We start from the raw sequence: 19,981 nt of genomic DNA, 5'->3' as shown, positions 1-19,981 counted from the left end.
CAGAGGGTGGTGCTGTCTGCTCAACGCGTCACTGGGGGCACAGCAGCTGCCCTCCATGACACCTACAGCACCCAATGTCACAAGAAGGCCAAAAAGATCATCAAGGACGTCAACCATCCTAGCCACGGCCTGTTCACCCCACTATCATCCAGTACAGGTGCATCAAAGTAGGGACTGAGAGACTGAAAAACATATTCTATCGCAACGCCAGCAGACTGTTAAATGGCCATCACTAGCCAGCTTCTACCTAGTTCCTCAACCATGCACCTTAGAGGCTGATGCCCTATGTACATATTATCACTGGCCACTTTAATAATGGAACACTAGTTACTTTAAAAATGTTTACATAGTTCTTTACTCATCTCATATGTATATACTATATTATATACTACTGTATTTTAGTCAATGCCACTCCTACATTGCTCAGCTAATATTTATACATTTCATTATTTTACTTTTAGATTTGTGTATATTGTTGTGAATTGTTAGATACTACTGCACTGTTGGAGCTAGGAACAAAAGCATTTCGCTACACCCGCAATAATATCTGATAAATGTGTGTATGTGACCAATAAAATTTGATTTGATGAGCATCAGGCCATGCAAAACGTGCTAAAGCCTTCAAAACAACTGGGAACATGGAAAAATACGAGGCCAAGTCATGACGTCAGTGATCTTCAGGTCGGATAGTCAGAGCTCTAGAAAGACGCCAGAGTTCCCAGTTGGATGACCATTCAAAACAATTTTCCCAGTCGGAGCTCGTTTTCACCCACGAGTTCCCAGTTGTTTTGAACGCTGCATCACTCCTGTACTCTTCCCTTGACGTCACTTTTCCAACATGACTTCGGTCAAATTCATATAATATACATTTATCCCAAAATACAAATGCAAAGTGATATGTCGTATTGGGACTTTTAGTTGGATGGATGAAACAAATCAGAATGTTTAACAGCAACCTAATTCTGTAATCTTTCGTTTAAAGTTCATTTAAAGTTTTCCAGTGTGTTGTCGCCGTTATTTCTTGACGCGCATCGGTTCTAGCGGGTTAATATTTATGGTAAAAAAGACATTCAGAATAGCTAGTTCAATTATTCCGGGTTAACACTAAATTATTTTAAAGATGGATCCAAATAATCATAATCATCAGCAAACAGACGGTTCAAAGGCAACAAACCTCCAAATAAAACGTAACGCAGCTTTCTAGCTAACACCAAGGCATAATTAAAATGGCAGTTTGCAGTGATGTTAGCCAGCTATTTTAAACGGATGCTAGCTAGTTAACGTTAGCTAATATACTTGCAAAACATGGTTGATGCTGGCTACACAATACATATTGGCTTATGTCTATCAATTACAATATTAGTAACAGAGGGAATTAGGCCACGGATGAATCCATGTTGATAGTCAAATCATAACGTACTGTCGCTAATCAAACGTAGTGGCAGGCAGGGGCGAGCCAACTAGTTAGCCATCCGAACTGAATTGCTAACAAGCTACACGCTTGGTCTGCACAGCATCACAGTATGTAAACATTGCGTTGTTTATGTCTGCGAGTTCGTGAAAAAAAGAGGTGACACACTGCCATTAATCCTTAATCAAAACAATAATGTATTAGGTATTGATATAACTCAGTTTAAAATAACATTGACACTAAAGTTATTTAGCTAGATGTCAAATTAGCTAGCCTAACAACTAACGTTACTAGCTAGCGAAGATTGTGAGACGGCAAATCAGCTGAAGTTCCTGTCTTGTATTCCAAAAACAAATCCCCAGAAAACGCACAAATTTGGCATTTGAGACTAGAACACGTAGCTATAATGAAACCCTTGCCTTTTAGCTGAGAACAAAGTATATAAGCAATTTTCCAGATTTCAGGACCACGGAAGGCAGCGATAAATACATAGGACAAGATTATTAAAAATGGCTGCTGCCCAGAACAAAGCAACAATAAAACTGGGCAGTCGGAGAAGTCCATGCAAAAACATACACATAACCCCAAAACACATTAATAACTCACCGATTTTACTTGTTAGTATTTCCTGTGATCAATAACGGCGATTTAACTCCTAAATATTACGTTTCTTCAAAGGATGGCTGATGATTGTGCTGCCGACTCTTAATCTATTTGACCGTTTACTTGAGTTGTTGGTGGGCAACCTACCCGGCCTGAAAAAGAAAGTCCTTGCTCTCGTCGACTGGTGTGGCTGTATACGGATATGATGAACAAAATGGAGCAGTGACCCCTGGTGTCCTTTTTAGAACATTACATTTCAGTTACAGAGATTTATGAACTTGAATTTGCTTATATTCAATGTACACTGATATCACATTGGTGATATGTTTCCCCTTGAGTTCTTCTCCCTGTCTTATTTATTTTGTATGATTTAGTGATGAATGGGATGAGAGCTTCTTGCATCAAAACATGTCATGTTTCTTGTGGAAAACATATATTATTTTATGTCATTGCAAAAAAAACTGTGCACTAGTTAATGCCTTGGGCAAAAACAAGTAATTCTCATTAAAAGCAATGAGTCAGTACCAATGCTGTGCTTGACATCGGCCTCTTCGAAATTGCAGTGATCTTATGGTTGCTATGGCTCCAATATCAAGTTCAGTGGTTGAGGAGACAAACTGCAGCCATCAGCACTGTATCGCATGCTTTTTAATCACTGTCTTGGTCAGTAATGGCAAACTCGATGCCAACAGTCCACCTCCAGTGAGCAGAAAACATGTATTTACAATGGCGTCAGTGAGTGACGGGAGGGTAGGAAGAGCAAAGTAGACAATGATCTGGGTAATCACATTAACCTAATGGGAATCTCCACTACATCCCAAAGGCAGCTGGGATGGGTGGATGCTGCTGTCTGGGTTCACTTTCTATTTGTGTGTGTTCATGCGTGTGTGAGTTTGGTTTGTGTGTGTGTGACTGTAGCTTATGTGTCTTGTGATGTTGTAGTTGCTGATGTTCTTTCAGATTATGATTTAGAGCAGAATCACATCATTGTCTACTAATCCCATCTGACCTCTACTGAAACCTTGTGATTATGAGTATGGGACTAATGAAAGGTTAATTCAATTTTATGTCACTCAAACCAGTGTATGTGTGTTTGTGTGTGTATCTGTGTTTGCCCACATATGTATGCTTGTTTATTCCATGTGTAACTCTGTGTTGTTGTTTGTGTCGCACTGCTTTGCTTTATCTTGGCCAGGTCACAGTTGTAAATGAGAACTTGTTCTCAACTAGCTTACCTGGTTAAATAAAGGTGAAATTTAAAAAATATATAATTATAAATCTGTGTGTGCATGTTTTTGTGTTGTGTGCCTGTGTGACTGCGTGTCTGTCTTTAAGTGCGTCTGTGCGTATGTCTGTGTCATGGTGCTATGAGGACGGTGCCTGGTGTTTAGAATCCACGGACCCATCTAGTTAAGTAGACAGAAGCCTTGGCCAAACTACTATCAATGTGTGGCACGTACCGCGACAATAGTCTCACATAGCCTTTATTGAGACAGCATACAGACACTAACTATTGATTAATACTTTTAGTGAGACACATAGGTGCACAGTACCTACACATTCAATTTAAAAGACCAACACAGTGATATTTCAGAGCAATAACAGAGTCATTTGCGAGTATTGTACCCTCACAAAATATGGATTGAGAATCAGTCAAAGTAGAGTAAGAGCTTAAAATGACCTCTTGAGGGCGCACTTGTCAAGCTATTTGAATGACTAGACTGGTGCATTGGAATGACAAACCTTGTTCAAATCAAAGCACATTTTATTAGTCACATACACATATTTAGCAGATGTTATTGCGGGTGTAGCGAAATGCTTGTGTTCCTAGCTCCAACAGTTCAGTAATATCTAACAATTTACAACAGTGCACACACATCTAAAGTAAAATAATGGAGTTAAGAAGTATTAGGACGAGCAATGTCGGAGTGGCATTGACTAAAATACAGTAGAATAGAATACAGTATATACATATGAAATGAGTAAAGCGGGATGTAAACATTATTTAAGTGACTTGTGTTCCATTTTTAAAGTGACCAGTGATCCCATGTCTATGTATATAGGGCAGTTTTAACAAAGCAAATGCTTTGGCATTTGCACACAATGTACTCGTCAATGGTTTGTCAGTAATGTGTGAAGAAGGTGTTAATTACTTTCCCTGCTCTGAGGGGTAAATTGATGGATTGGTCTATAAGGGAGTGATAAGAGTTGCAGATAGAAACTATTGTAGCTTTAGGGAGGGGATACTATTGAAATAGAGAAATGCACATAATATAAAAAGCTATTGCATCATTAAAATCACATGAAAATAACCATAACTGTCTAATTTTACACAATGACACTTCACTTATTATTGTCCCTGTACAAATGAATACTGGACTAAATATTATGATTTGTGCAATGCACAGTATCTGTTCTACATCCTGCTTAAATATGTCAGAAATGCTCTGAAAAAAATTGTATCGTGGCAGAGGAAAACAGCTACGGTCTCTCTCAGAGTTGCTCCAGGCAAGATTGGCTATTGCCTGGCTGCATAAACATGTATGAGGATGAGTCAGAGGGAGGTTCAAGTCCTTTCACTTTTAGATGCAGTTAGTATGCCTACAGATATGAAGCTATAGGCGAGATAAATAAAGAAAGATTCTTTGGGTTGTATTTTTCAACAATGTGACTTGTGGAATTTCTGTCTATAAACAGCCTTTTATGAATTAAATTAACAATGAAATTAAATCAATGAATCACTCATTTTTAACCATTAAAATACTGACACAATGATTGGGTTAATCAAGACTGTCATTATTACTCTAGGTTTTTATCCGTAACACTGACAGTAACACTGCTTTATGCTTCTGTGTGTGTGTGTGTGTGTGTGTGTGTGTGTGTGTGTGTGTGTGTGTGTGTGTGTGTGTGTGTGTGCGTGCGTGCGTGCGTGTGTGTGTGTATTTTGATGCAGTTAGTTTTGGGGTATAGGATCTGACAAAGTTGTATTGCATTCTATATTTGGCACTTAGTGACAAAGGGAAAATCTCAATTGCATACTCCTTGCGTCCTCCCTCCTTTCTTCTCATCTCCTTCTCAAAACCCATTGGATGAGAAAGCCAGAAGTCCCTCCCCTCTGTTCTCCTCCAATTGGTTTTGAGAAGGAGATAATGGGGGTGCCACAGGGTTCAATTCTTGGACCGACTCTCTTCTCTGTATGCATCAATGATGTCGCTCTTGCTGCTGGTGAGTCTCTGATCCACCTCTACGCAGACGACACCATTCTGTATACTTCTGACCCTTCTTTGGACACTGTGTTAACAACCCTCCAGGCAAGCTTCAATGCCATACAACTCTCCTTCCGTGGCCTCCAATTGCTCTTAAATACAAGTAAAACTAAATGCATGCTCTTCAACCGATCGCTGCCTGCACCTGCCCGCCTGTCCAATATCACTACTCTGGACGGCTCTGACTTAGAATACGTGGACAACTACAAATACCTAGGTGTCTGGTTAGACTGTAAACTCTCCTTCCAGACTCACATCAAACATTTCCAATCCAAAGTTAAATCTAGAATTGGCTTCCTATTTCGCAACAAAGCATCCTTCACTCATGCTGCCAAACACACCCTCGTAAAACTGACCATCCTACTGATCCTCGACTTCGGCGATGTCATTTACAAAATAGCCTCCAATACCCTACTCAACAAATTGGATGCAGTCTATCACAGTGCCATCCGTTTTGTCACCAAAGCCCCATATACTACCCACCATTGCGACCTGTACACTCTCGTTGGCTGGCCCTCGCTTCATACTCGTCGCCAAACCCACTGGCTCCATGTCATCTACAAGACCCTGCTAGGTAAAGTCCCCCCTTATCTCAGCTCGCTGGTCACCATAGCATCACCCACCTGTAGCACGCGCTCCAGCAGGTATACCAGGTCTCTGGTCACCCCCAAAACCAATTCTTTCTTTGGCCGCCTCTCCTTCCAGTTCTCTGCTGCCAATGACAGGAACGAACTACAAACATCTCTGAAACTGGAAACACTTATCAGAGCAGCTCACAGATAACTGCACCTGTACATAGCCCACCTATAATTTAGCCCAAACAACTACCTCTTTCCCTACTGTATTTATTTTATTTTATTTATTTATTTATTTAGCTCCTTTGCACCCCATTATTTTTATTTCTACTTTGCACATTCTTCCACTGCAAATCTACCATTCCAGTGTTTTACTTGCTATATTGTATTTACTTTGTCACCATGGCCTTTTTTTTTTGCCTTTACCTCCCTTATCTCACCTCATTTGCTCACATCGTATATAGACTTATTTTTCTACTGTATTATTGACTGTATGTTTGTTTTACTCCATGTGCAACACTGTGTTGTTGTATGTGTCGAACTGCTTCGCTTTATCTTGGCCAGGTCGCAATTGTAAATGAGAACTTGTTCTCAACTTGCCTACCTGGTTAAATAAAGGTGAAATAAATACAAAATAAAAAATAAGGAGAGAAGAGCGAGGACACAATAATTATGCAATTGAGATCTTCCTAAGGACTTGAGGACTCTGTCTAGAGGACTATGTAATGTCTTAATAAGATGTGAGCATAAACAGCCCACTGTGCCATTATGACAGCCCGATCATAGACTACTCCAGACTTCCAATAGTTGCTTTAAAATGAGACTTGGAAGCTGTCTTCTTAACAATATGGTTCAGGTGGCTATTGTATGGTTAGAGTTGAAATATTTTGTATTCGTTCAGGAGGAAGAAATAGATTGCATTTATTTGGATAAAAAACATACCACAAGATGTACAATGTATTTCTAGAGGATAGTATTAACTATTAAGTATTTATTGAACACTTATTTAATCATAGAACAAGTAAAAATGTGTGACACTAGCACCCCTGTATATTGATCCATTTTGTTAGATTTCGATTAAAAATGTAGTATTTTTTTACATATCAGACCCTTTCAAGGTCAAGTTCAAGTTTCAACTTTATTTGTCCCAGAAGGCAATTGGTTTTGCAGCAGAGGAGCATATGAGACATAAGAAACATGTAAAAATCCACATACACAATGATACTGAATAACAATGGACTAGCACATCGTCCATGGGCTGACAGCCATCGATGTAAATATGTACAATACTAATGTTTAACATTAGCAGCAGCACACAAGTATAGCAATAGTACAAAGTTACATAACAAGTAGAGTGCACTGTGCACATCTTTGAATCATCACGTCAATATCATCAAAACTATGCTGACCAAAATCATCATCATCATCAGAGTCATCAACCTCACTATCACATTACCATCATCATCATCATGTTATGACAACCAATGATAATGATGCCAGTTCAAGTTTGGACAGACTACAAAGGGCAATAGAGTACCACAGTAGGAGTCATAATACCCATAAAACCTAGCGGTCAAACATGGAAATGGTTCCAATCATTTTTACACCATTAATTCTGCCCATAGGGGATTTAAGAAACACTTAAAACAAGGGCTGTGTTTCATGTAGGCCTACCCTCACGTGACGTTTTGATAACTTTGTAAATCTCTCTAGGATAAGGTGACTTTTATCAATATAAAAGCTGTTAATGTGGCTATTATAAAGAACTACAAATGCCATGAAGATATGGATGAGACTGACAAATCGAGGCAAAGGTAAGAATCTCTGGATTAACTCTCTAATGTTAGCTAAATGTAGTAATAAATAAATTGGCTTAATTTCTTTTAATGGACAATTCTGTGAACTGTCTTGTACTAGTTTTAAATTGACACAATACCTGTTCTCAAAAGCTAGAGATGCCATGTAGGAACTTGTACATATTTGTAGTTTTGTATGATGTCTACTTTGATGCTTATTACCATTTTTCATCTGAGAGTAAATAGAGCCTACACTAAACACTAAAATCCCCAATGTGAAAAATGAATGGTAGAAAAATGATTGGAACCATTTCCCTGTTTGACCACTAGGTTTTATGGGTATTATGACACCTCCACTGTGGAGCTCTATCGGATCTGGCAGGCAGCCAGGCAGTATTAAAAGTTCAATGCAGCCATTTTTATCTCAGAATAAAATCCTTTCTGGGTAACAATTAAGTACCTTACTGTGTTTGTAGCACATTGTAGCAATTTCTCAAGTCACAATTTTGCTAGAACTGGTAGTGGTCTGAGTGGGGAGGGGAGGGAAAACTGAAAACTAGCTGTTATTGGCAGCGAGGTTTGGAACTCTCTTTCACCAGGCATGCCAAAACTCCATCCAACCCAAACTGGCTGAAATTTCAGGTTTTTTCAAACAGCTCTTACACTAAAAGGGAATTATCATAATCTTCACAATATCACAGTATTATTCAAACCTCGTAGTTTGGAAATATATATAAAACATAGGAAATCACTTTTTTGACTGCAATGGGCCTTTAGTAGAGCGCTGAGTCAGAGCTGGCCCACAGACTGAGCAGAGGATTTATTTATTTTATTTAACCTAGGCAAGTCAGTTAAGAACAAATTCTTATTTACAATGACGGCCTATCCCAGCCAAACCCGAACGACTATTGTGATCAGGGACGGAGAAAGAGAGGGAGTTATAGTTAACAGCTTTTAGAATCCTAGCATAAGACAAAGAAGGACATGCCAATGACAACGTTATGAAGGATACGTGAAGCTACTCACTGGAGCCAAAGTTTCTAAGATGATCTGGTCCATTTTCTACCATTCTCCCCACCACCATATACACTGTGTATATGGTGGTGTACAAAACATTAGGAACACCTTCCTAATATTGAGTTGCACCCCCAACTTCTGCCCTCAGAACAGCCTCAATTCGTCAGGGCAAGAATTCCACAAGCTGCCAAAGCATTCCACAGGTATGCTGGCTCATGTTGACTTCAATGCTTCCCACAGTTGTGTCATACACAATCCATGTCTCAATTCTCTAAAGGCTTAAAAATCCTTCTTTAATTAATCTGTATGCTCCCCTTCATCTACACTGATTGAAGTGGATTTAGCAAGTGACATCAATAAGGGAGCATTGCTTTAACCTGGATTCACCTGGTCAGTCTATGTCATGGAAAGAGCTTAATGTTTTGAATACTCACTGTATTTCCTAGATCATATATAGTGTAGAGATTGATATAATTGTCCAATTCCCCTTCATTTGATCCTGGTCTGTATCTGGGTGCATTACACGTTGGCACTGGTTGGGCACAATGACAGGGGTTTTCAGTATGGGATCCACATCTTAGTTCTTGGCCCTCCTCCACCTCCCTCTATCTCTCTCTGTCTCCCCTCTCTCTCTCTCTCTCTCTCTCTCTTTCCCTCTCTCTCTCTTGCTCTCTCTCTCTCTCTCTCTCTCAGATTCAGACTCAGATAAGCTTTATTAGCATGAATGACAAGGACAACGCTAAAGCGAAGTGAGATACATTTATAATTCTCTCTCTCTCTCTCTCTCTCTCTCTCTCTCGCTCTCTACGGCCGTCAGAATCATCCGCCTCTAGTCAGCAGCTACTGGCAGGCAGCGACAGAACCCACTGAAGGACACTCATATCTCTCTCTCTCTCTCTCTCTCTCTCTCTCTCTCTCTCAGAATCATCCGCCTCTAGTCAGAAGCTACTGTGAGAAAGAAACAGAATCCCCCGAATGACGCTCATCTCTCTCTCTCCTCTTTTCTTACTCTCTACCTACTGCCTATCACTCTTCTCAGCCTGCTGCGTTTCACTGGACATGTTTCAAGTGAATATGTAGGAAATCATTTACATGTTATCAGTGGTGTAATTGCGTTGGCTCATTGTTGAATGATGCATTAGGAAAATGATGAGTAAGAGACTTGGAGGTGATGTATAATGGTGCTATATGGTCTAGGCTAGCAGATGTACTAAGAACGGGCTGAAAGGACCTGTCAGTAAAGGATGGCCTTCCATAATGAACATGACACAAATACATGTGCTTATTATTCATAGAAACTCTATAACAGACGCGAAGAGAGAGAAGCAAGGTTACCATGCCGATAGAGAAGAAGAAAGTGAAAGATGGGTCGAGAAGTAAATAGAATACGACATTGAATGAGGAAGTCTGAGAAAAAGAAACAATCTTTTTCAATTTCTCTTTCTCTTTCTCTTTCCCTGTTATTGATATTTTTATATGAATATACGCCCTCAGTGCAACAGAGTTGTCTGTCCCAAAATGTCTTGCTATATAAAGGGTGGCAAGGAGGTTATGACACATTTGGCAAAGCACCAAGTGTAAATACCTTTTATTTCACCCTTTATGTGGTATGATTTTGCTTATAAATTAGTTGTAAAGCATCTATATAGCGCTTATGAAGACTCCATTAATGCTTTATAAGTTGTTACTTTAAAGTGTGACAGAGTTGTGGGACAGAGTTATCACCAGTCGTTTCAGAACACAAACTCAGGCATGAGGCATAGCCACTACTTCCTGTGTCGGTCAGCTTTCTATTGTAAAAACAACTGATGACAAGAAGCTACAGTCTCAGTGATACCAAAATCAAATCATCTCTCTGTGATAATGCTAGACAACTGTAACATAGGTATGTGAGAATGAGAAATGTGAGTGAAAAAAAGCCTAAAATAATGGACACCTCTTTGTTTCTATCCTCAAGATCAGACAGCATTGAGACATGATACGGTCTACAGCCATCTGCCTTGCAATTTAACCATGAATGAAAGCAGAAGAGTTAAATATATACTTAGTGAGCACAGTGAAGCTCAGGGCTAAACTATCCAGGTCTTGTACTGCATCAGTTTTGAGGGAGAACTGTACAGGGATGTTAGTTCACCTCAGCCATTATGACACAGATACAGAGATGTTATGTCTATCTAAGTCTATGGTCCTGGCCCATCACCTTATACAATATCATTGCACCCTAGTGTCAAAACAATCTATAGGCCTACAACACATACTGTAAATGGCTCCTAGCCTTCTACGCATACGGCTACTTTCTGTCCCTAACACCAAAAGGGAAAATGAAATAAATATAAAAACTAAATATAAATGTTTTTATCAAACTGACACTAAATAAAAACTAGGGAAAAAATTGGAATAGAATTAAACACACCTGATTTCTGTGTTGTGATGCAGTAAATCAGACATTGTGTTTCTACAGTTTCCTGATTTCTGTGTTGTGTAGGGAGGGGGGAAATAGATCAGACTACATGTAGCACTCTGAATGCTTACAAACATTCCATGTTCCACTATAGCAATTCTCATCTTCTCGCTCGTCATGAATGCTTTAGACACTGCACATTCTAGGCAAAATGTTCTCTTAAATGTGACTGAACAGAAGGATACACAAACACGAAACAAACACGCAACACTAGATTTCCTACTCGCAAAAAGTCATGATTAGTAGTACGCCCTTAGAGTACCCCAGGAAGAGTAGCTGGTTCCTTAGCAACAGCTAATGGGGATCCATAAATACAAATACAGTTGAAGTCGGAAGTTTCCATACACCTTAGCCAAATACATTTAAACTCAGTTTTTCACAATTCAATTTTTGTTTCATCAGACCAGAGAACATTTCTCCCAAAAATACAATCTTTGTCCCCATGTGCATTTGCAAACCGTAGTCTGGCTTTTAATGGTGGTTTTGGAGCAGTGGCTTCTTCCTTGCTGATGTAACGGATGTGAAACGGCTAGCTTAGTTAGCGTGGGCGCTAAATAGCGTTTCAATCAGTGACGTCACTTGCTCTGAGACCTTGAAGTAGTAGTTCCCCTTGCTCTGCGAGGGCCGCGGCTTTTGTGGCGCGATGGGTAACGATGCTTCGAGGGTGACTGTTGATGTGTGCAGAAGGTCCCTAGTTCGCGCCCGGGTATGGGCGAGGGGACGGTTTAAATTTGTACTGTTACACTGAGCGGCCTTTCAGGTTATGTCGATATAGGACTTGTTTTACTGTGGATATAGATACTTTTGTATCTGTTTCCTCCAGCATCTTCACAAGGTCCTTTGCTGTTCTGATTGATTTGCACTTTTCGCACCAAAGTACGTTCATCTCTAGGAAAGAGGACACTTCTCTTTCCTGAGCGGTATGACGGCTGCGTGGTCCCATGGTGTTTATACTTGCGTACTATTTTTTGTACAGATGAACGTGGTACTTTCAGGCGTTTCGAAATTGCTCCCAAGGATGAACCAGACTTGTGGAGGTCTACAATTCCTTTTTTGAGGTTTTGGCTGATTTATTTAGATTTTCCCATGATGTTAAGCAAAAAGGCACTGAGTTTGAAGGTAGGCCTTAAAACACATCCACAGGTACACCTCCAATTGACTCAAATTATGTCAACTAGCCTATCAGAAGCTTCTACAGCCATGACATCATTTTCTGGAATTTTCCAAGCTGTTTAAAGGCACAGTCAATTTAGTGTATGTAAACTTCTGACCCACTGAAATTGTGATACAGTGAAATAATCTGTGAAATTATAAGTGAAATAATCTGTTTGTAAACAATGTTGAAAAAATCACTTGTGTCATGCACAAAGTAGATGTCCTAACCGACTTGCCAAAACTATAGTTTGTTAACAAGACTTGTGTGGAGTGGTTGAAAAATGAGTTTTTTAAATAATTTTTTTCCCCAATTTCGTGGTAGTTACTATCTTGTCTTATCACTACAACTCCCGTACGGGCTCGGGAGAGACGAAGGTCGAAAGCCATGCGTCCTCCGAAACACAACCCAACCAAGCCGCACTGCTTCTTAACACAGCACGCATCCAACCCGGAAGCCAGCCGCTCCAATGTGTCGGAGGAAACATTGGAGTCGCTAGTGCGCGATGAGAAAAACCCTCCCTAACCCAGATGACGCTAGGTCAATTGTGCGTCGCCCCACGGACCTCCCGGTCGCGGCCGGCTGCAACAGAGCCTGGGCGCGAACCCAGAGTCTCTGGTGGCACAGCTAGCACTGCGACGCAGTGCCTTAGACCACTGCGCCACCCAGGAGGCCCGAAAAATGAGTTTTAATGACTCCAACCTAAGTGTATGTAAACTTCTGACTTCAACTGTATCTGTTTTTCTTCTCCCTACGTACCTTGTAGTGTATGAATGTCTGCTATCTCCCGATTTTCAAGTCTCTCGGGAGACTTTTTAGCTCTCCTCTCCTCCCCTTTCTTGGGTTCGCGCCAAGGCTCTGTTCAGGGAAGTCAGGAACCAATACACACAGTCAGTCAGGAAAGCAAAGGCCAGCTTCTTCAGGCAGAAATTTGCATCCTGTAGCTCTAACTCCAAAAAGTTCTGGGACACTGTAAAGTCCATGGAGAACAAGAGCATCTCCTCCCAGCTGCCCACTGCACTGAGGCTAGGTAACACGGTCACCACCGATAAATCCATGATTATCAAAAACTTCAACAAGCATTTCTCAACGGCTGGCCATGCCTTCCTCCTGGCTACTCCAACCTCGGCCAACAGCCCCCCCCCCCTCCCCCCCTCCCCCTCCCCCCCCCCGCAGCTACTCGCCCAAGCCTCTCCAGGTTCTCCTTTATCCAAATCTAGATAACAGATGTTCTGAAAGAGCTGCAAAACCTGGACCCGTACAAATCAGCTGGGCTTGACAATCTGGACCCTCTATTTCTGAAACTATCCGCCGCCATTGTCGCAACCCCTATTACCAGCCTGTTCAACCTCTCTTTCATATCATCTGAGATCCCCAAGGATTGGAAAGCTGCCGCAGTCATCCCCCTCTTCAAACGGGGAGACACCCTGGACCCAAACTGTTACAGACCTATATCCATCCTGCCCTGCCTATCTAAGGTCTTCGAAAGCCAAGTCAACAAACAGGTCACTGACCATCTCGAATCCCACCGTACCTTCTCCGCTGTGCAATCTGGTTTCCGAGCCGGTCACGGGTGCACCTCAGCCACGCTCAAGGTACTAAACGATATCATAACAGCCATCGATAAAAGACAGTACTGTGCAGCCATCTTCATCGACCTTGCCAAGGCTTTCGACTCTGTCAATCACCATATTCTTATCGGCAGACTCAGTAGCCTCGGTTTTTCTAATGACTGCCATGCCTGGTTCACCAACACCCTGGGGCGGCAGGGTAGCCTAGTGGTTAGAGCGTTGGACTAGTAACCGGAAGGTTGCGAGTTCAAACCCCCGAGCTGACAAGGTACAAATCTGTCGTTCTGCCCCTGAACAGGCAGTTAACCCACTGTTCCCAGGCCGTCATTGAAAATAAGAATTTGTTCTTAACTGACTTGCCTGGTTAAATAAAGGTAAAAAAAAAAAAAAAAAAAAAAAAAAAAAAAAAAAAAAAAAAAACTACTTTGCAGACAGAGTTCAGTGTGTCAAATCGGAGGGCATGCTGTCCGGTCCTCTGGCAGTCTCTATGGGGGTGCCACAGGGTTCAATTCTCGGGCTGACTCTTTTCTCTGTATATATCAATGATGTTGCTCTTGCTGCGGGCGATTCCCTGATCCACCTCTACGCAGACGACACCATTCTGTATACTTCCGGCCCGTCCTTGGACACTGTGCTATCTAACCTCCAAATGAGCTTCAATGCCATACAACACTCCTTCCGTGGCCTCCAACTGCTCTTAAACGCTAGTAAAACTAAATGCATGCTTTTCAACCGTTCGCTGCCTGCACCCGCACGCCCGACTAGCATCACCACCCTGGATGGTTTCAACCTAGAATATGTGGACATCTAAAAGTACCTAGGTGTCTGGCTAGACTGCAAACTCTCCTTCCAGACTCATATCAAACATCTCCAATCTAAAATCAAATCTAGACTCGGCTTTCTATTCCGCAACAAAGCCTCCATCACTCACGCCGCCAAACTTACCCTAGTAAAACTGACTATCCTACTTCGGCGATGTCATCTACAAAATAGCTTCCAATACTCTACTCAGCACACTGGATGCAGTTTATCACAGTGCCATCCATTTTGTTACTAAAGCACCTTATACCACTCACCACTGCGACCTGTATGCTCTAGTCGGCTGGCCCTCGCTACATATTCATCGCCAGACCCACTGGCTCCAGGTCATCTACAAGTCCATGCTAGTTAAAGCTCCGCCTTATCTCAGTTCACTGGCCACGATGGCAACACCCACCCGTAGCACGCGCTCCAGCAGGTGTATCTCAGTGATCATCCCTAAAGCCAACACCTCATTTGGCCGCCTTTCGTTCCAGTTCTCTGCTGCCTGTGACTGGAACGAATTGCAAAAATCGCTGAAGTTGGAGACTTTTATCTCCCTCACCAACTTCAAACATCTGCTATCTGAGCAGCTAACTGATCGCTGCAGCTGTACATAGTCTATCGGTGAATAGCCTACCCAATTCTACCTACCTCATCCCCATACTGTTTATATTTATTTACTTTTCTGCTCTTTTGCACACCAATATCTCTACCTGTACATGACCATCTGATCATTTATCACTCCAGTGTTAATCTGCAAAATTGTAATTATTTGCATACCTCCTCATGCCTTTTGCACACAATGTATATAGACTCTCTTTTTTTTCGACTGTGTTATTGACTTGTTAATTGTTTACTCCATGTGTAACTCTGTGTTGTCTGTTCACACTGCTATGCTTTATCTTGGCCAGGTCGCAGTTGCAAATGAGAACTTGTTCTCAACAAGCCTACCTGGTTAAATAAAGGTGAAATAAAAATAAAAACAATCCTCTCCTTCCCTTCCCACAAAACTAAAATAACCTTGTTGCACACATGTTGTTACACATCATTAAATATATTGATGCACAAATTACAGGCAGTAGCCTACAATTAGCAACATGGAACTAAATTTATTGAACATGAAATGTGTATCACATAATTGAAATATATTGGTCTATGTAAGCTTGATTATGAGTTGATTATTTGAATCAGCTGTGTAGTTGTGCTGGGGCAAAACGCCAACATGTCCACTCCTTGGGGTCCCCAGGACCGTGTTTGGGAAACGCTGCTATTGGTCCTTGAACGAGTCAGCTGTCCAATCAATCAACTCAGGAAGAACCTGAAAGAAACGGTAGCTGGACAAGTGGGGAGTTGCAGTAGGGTCTAAAAGCAGTTGGTCAGTGGTAGAACAGGACAAGTGGGGTCATGGTTCTAGGTTGACTCAGAATGGACAGTTCTGTGGGAACAGTAGGAATATAATACAAATATGGAGTTATATGTCAACTGGGCAGCACACACCATTTGTTACACAGAAAGCCAAGCCAATAGCACATGGTTGCTGTTCCTGATGACTCGCTAACTTCTTCCCTGTGTGTGAATAGATTGACAGGGTGTGTCAATGTGTGTGAATCAGTGAATGTATTGTTGGGCACTTCAATATGCCATCATTATGTTGTTTTACATATTCATAAGCATGATCAAGTTGTCTCAGATTAACTTTTAATTAGTAATTTCATACTTCACATTTTCTTTACATAACAACTACAAGATTATCTTGACCCATCATCATAACAACTGTGCATTTTTACACAATTAAAAAATGGTAGACGTTTTACGTGCCCCCAGCCAATTGTGTTTTATTGTTTACTTATTTGCGTTGTTTGTAACTTATTATTTTACTTATTTTTGTACATTACTTATTTTTGTCCATAATGGCGCTACCGTCTCTTATGACCGAAAATAACTTATAGACTCAGGAATGCAATTACTCACCATGGACTAGCAGAATCCTCTTTTTCCTTTCACGACTGACAAGCCTGATGCGAAGGATATGCTGATTCCTCGGGAAAAGACCCCAATCCCTGTGATATGCGTGAAGAGGAGGCGGAGAAAGAGTGGCCGAAGGTCCAGCTGCTTTCTGAGAGTTTGCAGGCGATCGAATAAACCCCCACTTTTCTCCATTCTGCTAGCAAACATGTAATCTTTGGATAATAAAATTGACGAGTTACACGGAAGATTAAACTACCAACGGGACATTAAAAACTTCCACATTTTATGCCTCACAGAGTCGACAACATCAACATACAGGTGGCTGGTTATACGATGTACCGGCAGGAGAGAACAGCGGCGTCTGGTAAGACAAGGGGCGGTGGTCTATGTATTTTTGTAAACAACAGCTGGTGCACGATATCTAAGGAAGTCTCAAGCTATTGCTTGCCTGAGGTAGAGTTTCTCATGATGAACTGTGGACCACACTACCTACTGAGAGAGTTTCATTTGTATTCTTGGTAGCTGTTTTACATACCACCACAGTCAGAGGCTAGCACTAAGACAGCATTTAATTAGGTGTATTCCGTCATAAGCAAACAAGAAAACGCTCACCCAGAGGAGGCGCTACTAGTAGCCGGGGACTTTAAAACCTGTTGAGGATATGGCAGACATACGCCCCCTTTGGAGAGATTGGGTACCCCTAGTAAACTGGAAAAAAAATCTGTCAAAAATTGTTAATATATGCAAATAAAAATTATTATTGGATAGAAAACACTCTAAAGATTCTAAAACCGTTGGAATTATGTCTGTAAGTATAGCAGAACTCACAGGGCAGGCATTCTTCCAAACTAGTTTTTGTGGCCATGAAAGTTGGAGCAACTTTGACGTCATGGCCCCCACCCTTCCCAACCAGCTATGATTCTGCGGACACTTTCTATCTCTTCCGCTAGATGTCCTCTTTCATTAGAGCTTCAAACCGTTCAAATCGCACGAGAATTGACCCTATGGGAGTGAAATTAGTGCGTGCCACGAGAGAATAGGCTGTGCGTATGGGCACGAATTGGTCACAGCCATTCCTTTGTTTCCAGCACTGAAGAGAAGGGCAGACGATGGCCGATTGAATTGAAGTTTGTTTTGCACGTCTAAAACATCATAAAGCTTGCTTCTGCACTTAGTTTGACCTGTTTAGTCGACATATAATGTGTAATTTTGAAGTTTTGATGCGCAACTTATCCGGACCAGAGGACGTTTTGGGTGCATTTCAGCTGATGTTATTAGCAGTAGCTAATACAAAGACGCAAGACTTGAAACCAAACGATGTATTGGGTAAGTATGAAGCCTTCCAGAACATTCTGAACGAAGACCATCGAAGGTAAGGGAATATTTATGCTTAAATCTGTGTTTCTGTTGACTCCAACATTACGTGGAAATGTAGCTTGGAACTGAGCGCTGTCTCACAATATGGAATAGTGTGCGATTTCTGTAACGTTAAAAATAAATCTAACACAGCGGTTGCATAAAGAAGCAGTGTATCTTTCTAACTATATGTAGAACATGTATATTTAGTCAAAGTTTATGATGTCTATTTACGTTATCTTGCCGCGCTACATAGATTTCCTGCGGGCATTTTTGAGTAATTTCTGAAGGTGAACTCACTGTAAATGGACATTTATGGATATAAATGGCATATTATTGAAAAAAAAAAATATGTACTGTGTAATATGTCATATTACTGTCATCTGATGAAGATTTTCAAAAGGTTAGTGAGCGATTTATTTTTTAATCCTGCGTTTGTTGATTGCATGTTTTGGCTATTGAAATGAGCTGTGTCTGGTGGTGGTTTTACATATATATGTGCTATGTTTTCGCCGTAAAACATTTTAGAAATCTGACTTGCTGGCTAAATGAACAAGATGTTTATCTTTCATTTGAGCTATTGGACTTGTTAATGTGTGGAGGTTAAATATTTTTAAGAATATTTTTGCGTTCCATGCGCCACCGTTTCAGCTGCACGTGGGAGGGTTGATTCCCAATTGGGAACCAATATCGTAAACAGGTTAATGCAGGGAAACTTAAATCATTTTTTACCAAACTTCTATCAGCATGTTAAATGTGCAACCAGAGGAAAAATAACTCTGGACCACCTATACTCCACACACAGAGACACATACAAAGCTCTCCCTTGCCCTCCATTTGACAGACCTGACCATAATTATATCTTCCTGATTCCTGCTTACAAGAAAAATGAAAGCTGGAAGCACCAGTGACTAGATCAATAAAAAAGTGGTCAGATGAAACAGATGCTAAGCTACAGGACTGTTTTGTTATCACAGACTGGAATATGTTCCGGGTTTCCTCAGATGGCATTGAGGAGTACACCACATCAGTCATTGGCTTCATCAATAAGTGCATCGATGATGTCGTCCCCACAGTGACCGTATGTACATACCCCAACCAGAAGCCATGGATTACAGGCAGCATCCGCACTGAGCTAAAGGCTAGAGCTGCCGCTTTCAAGGAGTGGGACTATAACCCGGGAAGCTTATAAGAAATCCCGCTATGCCCTCTGACGAACCATCAAACAGGCAAAATGTCAATACAGGACTGAGATTGAATCGTACTTTGACGCTCATCGGATGCGGCAGGGCTTGCAAACCATTACAGACTACAAGGGGAAGCACAGCCAAGAGCTGCCCAGTGACACAAGCCTACCAGAGGAGCTAAACTACTTCTATGCTCGCTTCGAGGCAAATAACACTGAAACATGCATGAGAGCACCAGCTGTTCCGGGAAGACTGTGTTATCACGCTCTCCGCAGCCGATGTAAGATCTTTAAACTAGTCAACATTCTCATGGCCGCAGGGACAGATGGATTACCAGGATGTGTACTGCGAGCATGCGCAGAGCAACTGGCAAGTGTCTCCACTGACATTTTCAACCTCTCCCTGTCCGAGTCTGTAATACCAACATGTTTTAAGCAGACCACCATAGTCCCTGTGCCCAAGAACACGAAGGTAACCTGCCTAAACTACTACCGACCCATAGCACTCATGTCTGTAGCCATGAAGTGCCTTGAAAGGCTGGCCATGGCTCACATCAACACCATCATTCCAGAAACCCTAGACCCACTCCAATTTGCATACCGCCCCAACAGATCCACAGATGATGCAATCTCCATTGCACTCCACACTGCCCTTTCCCACCTGGACAAAAAGAACACCTATGTGAGAATGCTATTCATTGACTACAGCTCAGCGTTCAACACCATAGTGCCCTCAAAGCTCATCAATAAGCTAAGAACCCTGGGACTAAACACCTCCCTCTGCAACTGGATCCTGTACTTCCTGACACGCCGCCCC

General features: G+C 41.5%; 1 protein-coding gene across 8 annotated transcripts in view; it reads right to left on the bottom strand.

The window, feature by feature from the left end:
* Window positions 1–2,193, bottom strand: part of prrc2b (proline-rich coiled-coil 2B) — a 41,197-nt gene extending 39,004 nt beyond the window's left edge. For 4 of the 8 annotated variants that reach the window (XM_021602478.2, XM_021602483.2, XM_021602482.2 and 1 more), the window contains exon 1: window positions 2,018–2,193. The gene's annotated coding sequence lies outside the window, so the exon portion shown is untranslated. The remainder of the gene's footprint in view (window positions 1–2,017) is intronic. The other 4 variants (XM_021602484.2, XM_021602486.2, XM_021602485.2 and 1 more) reach the window with 1 other exon arrangement.
* Between the last annotated feature and the right edge of the window lie 17,788 nt (window positions 2,194–19,981).

This window comes from Oncorhynchus mykiss, chromosome 5 (assembly GCF_013265735.2).
Source record: "Oncorhynchus mykiss isolate Arlee chromosome 5, USDA_OmykA_1.1, whole genome shotgun sequence".
In the NCBI taxonomy this organism is placed as follows: Eukaryota; Metazoa; Chordata; class Actinopteri; order Salmoniformes; family Salmonidae; genus Oncorhynchus; species Oncorhynchus mykiss.
The sequence above is the reverse complement of the archived record's forward strand: the minus strand, read 5'-3'. Positions and strand labels throughout refer to the sequence as shown.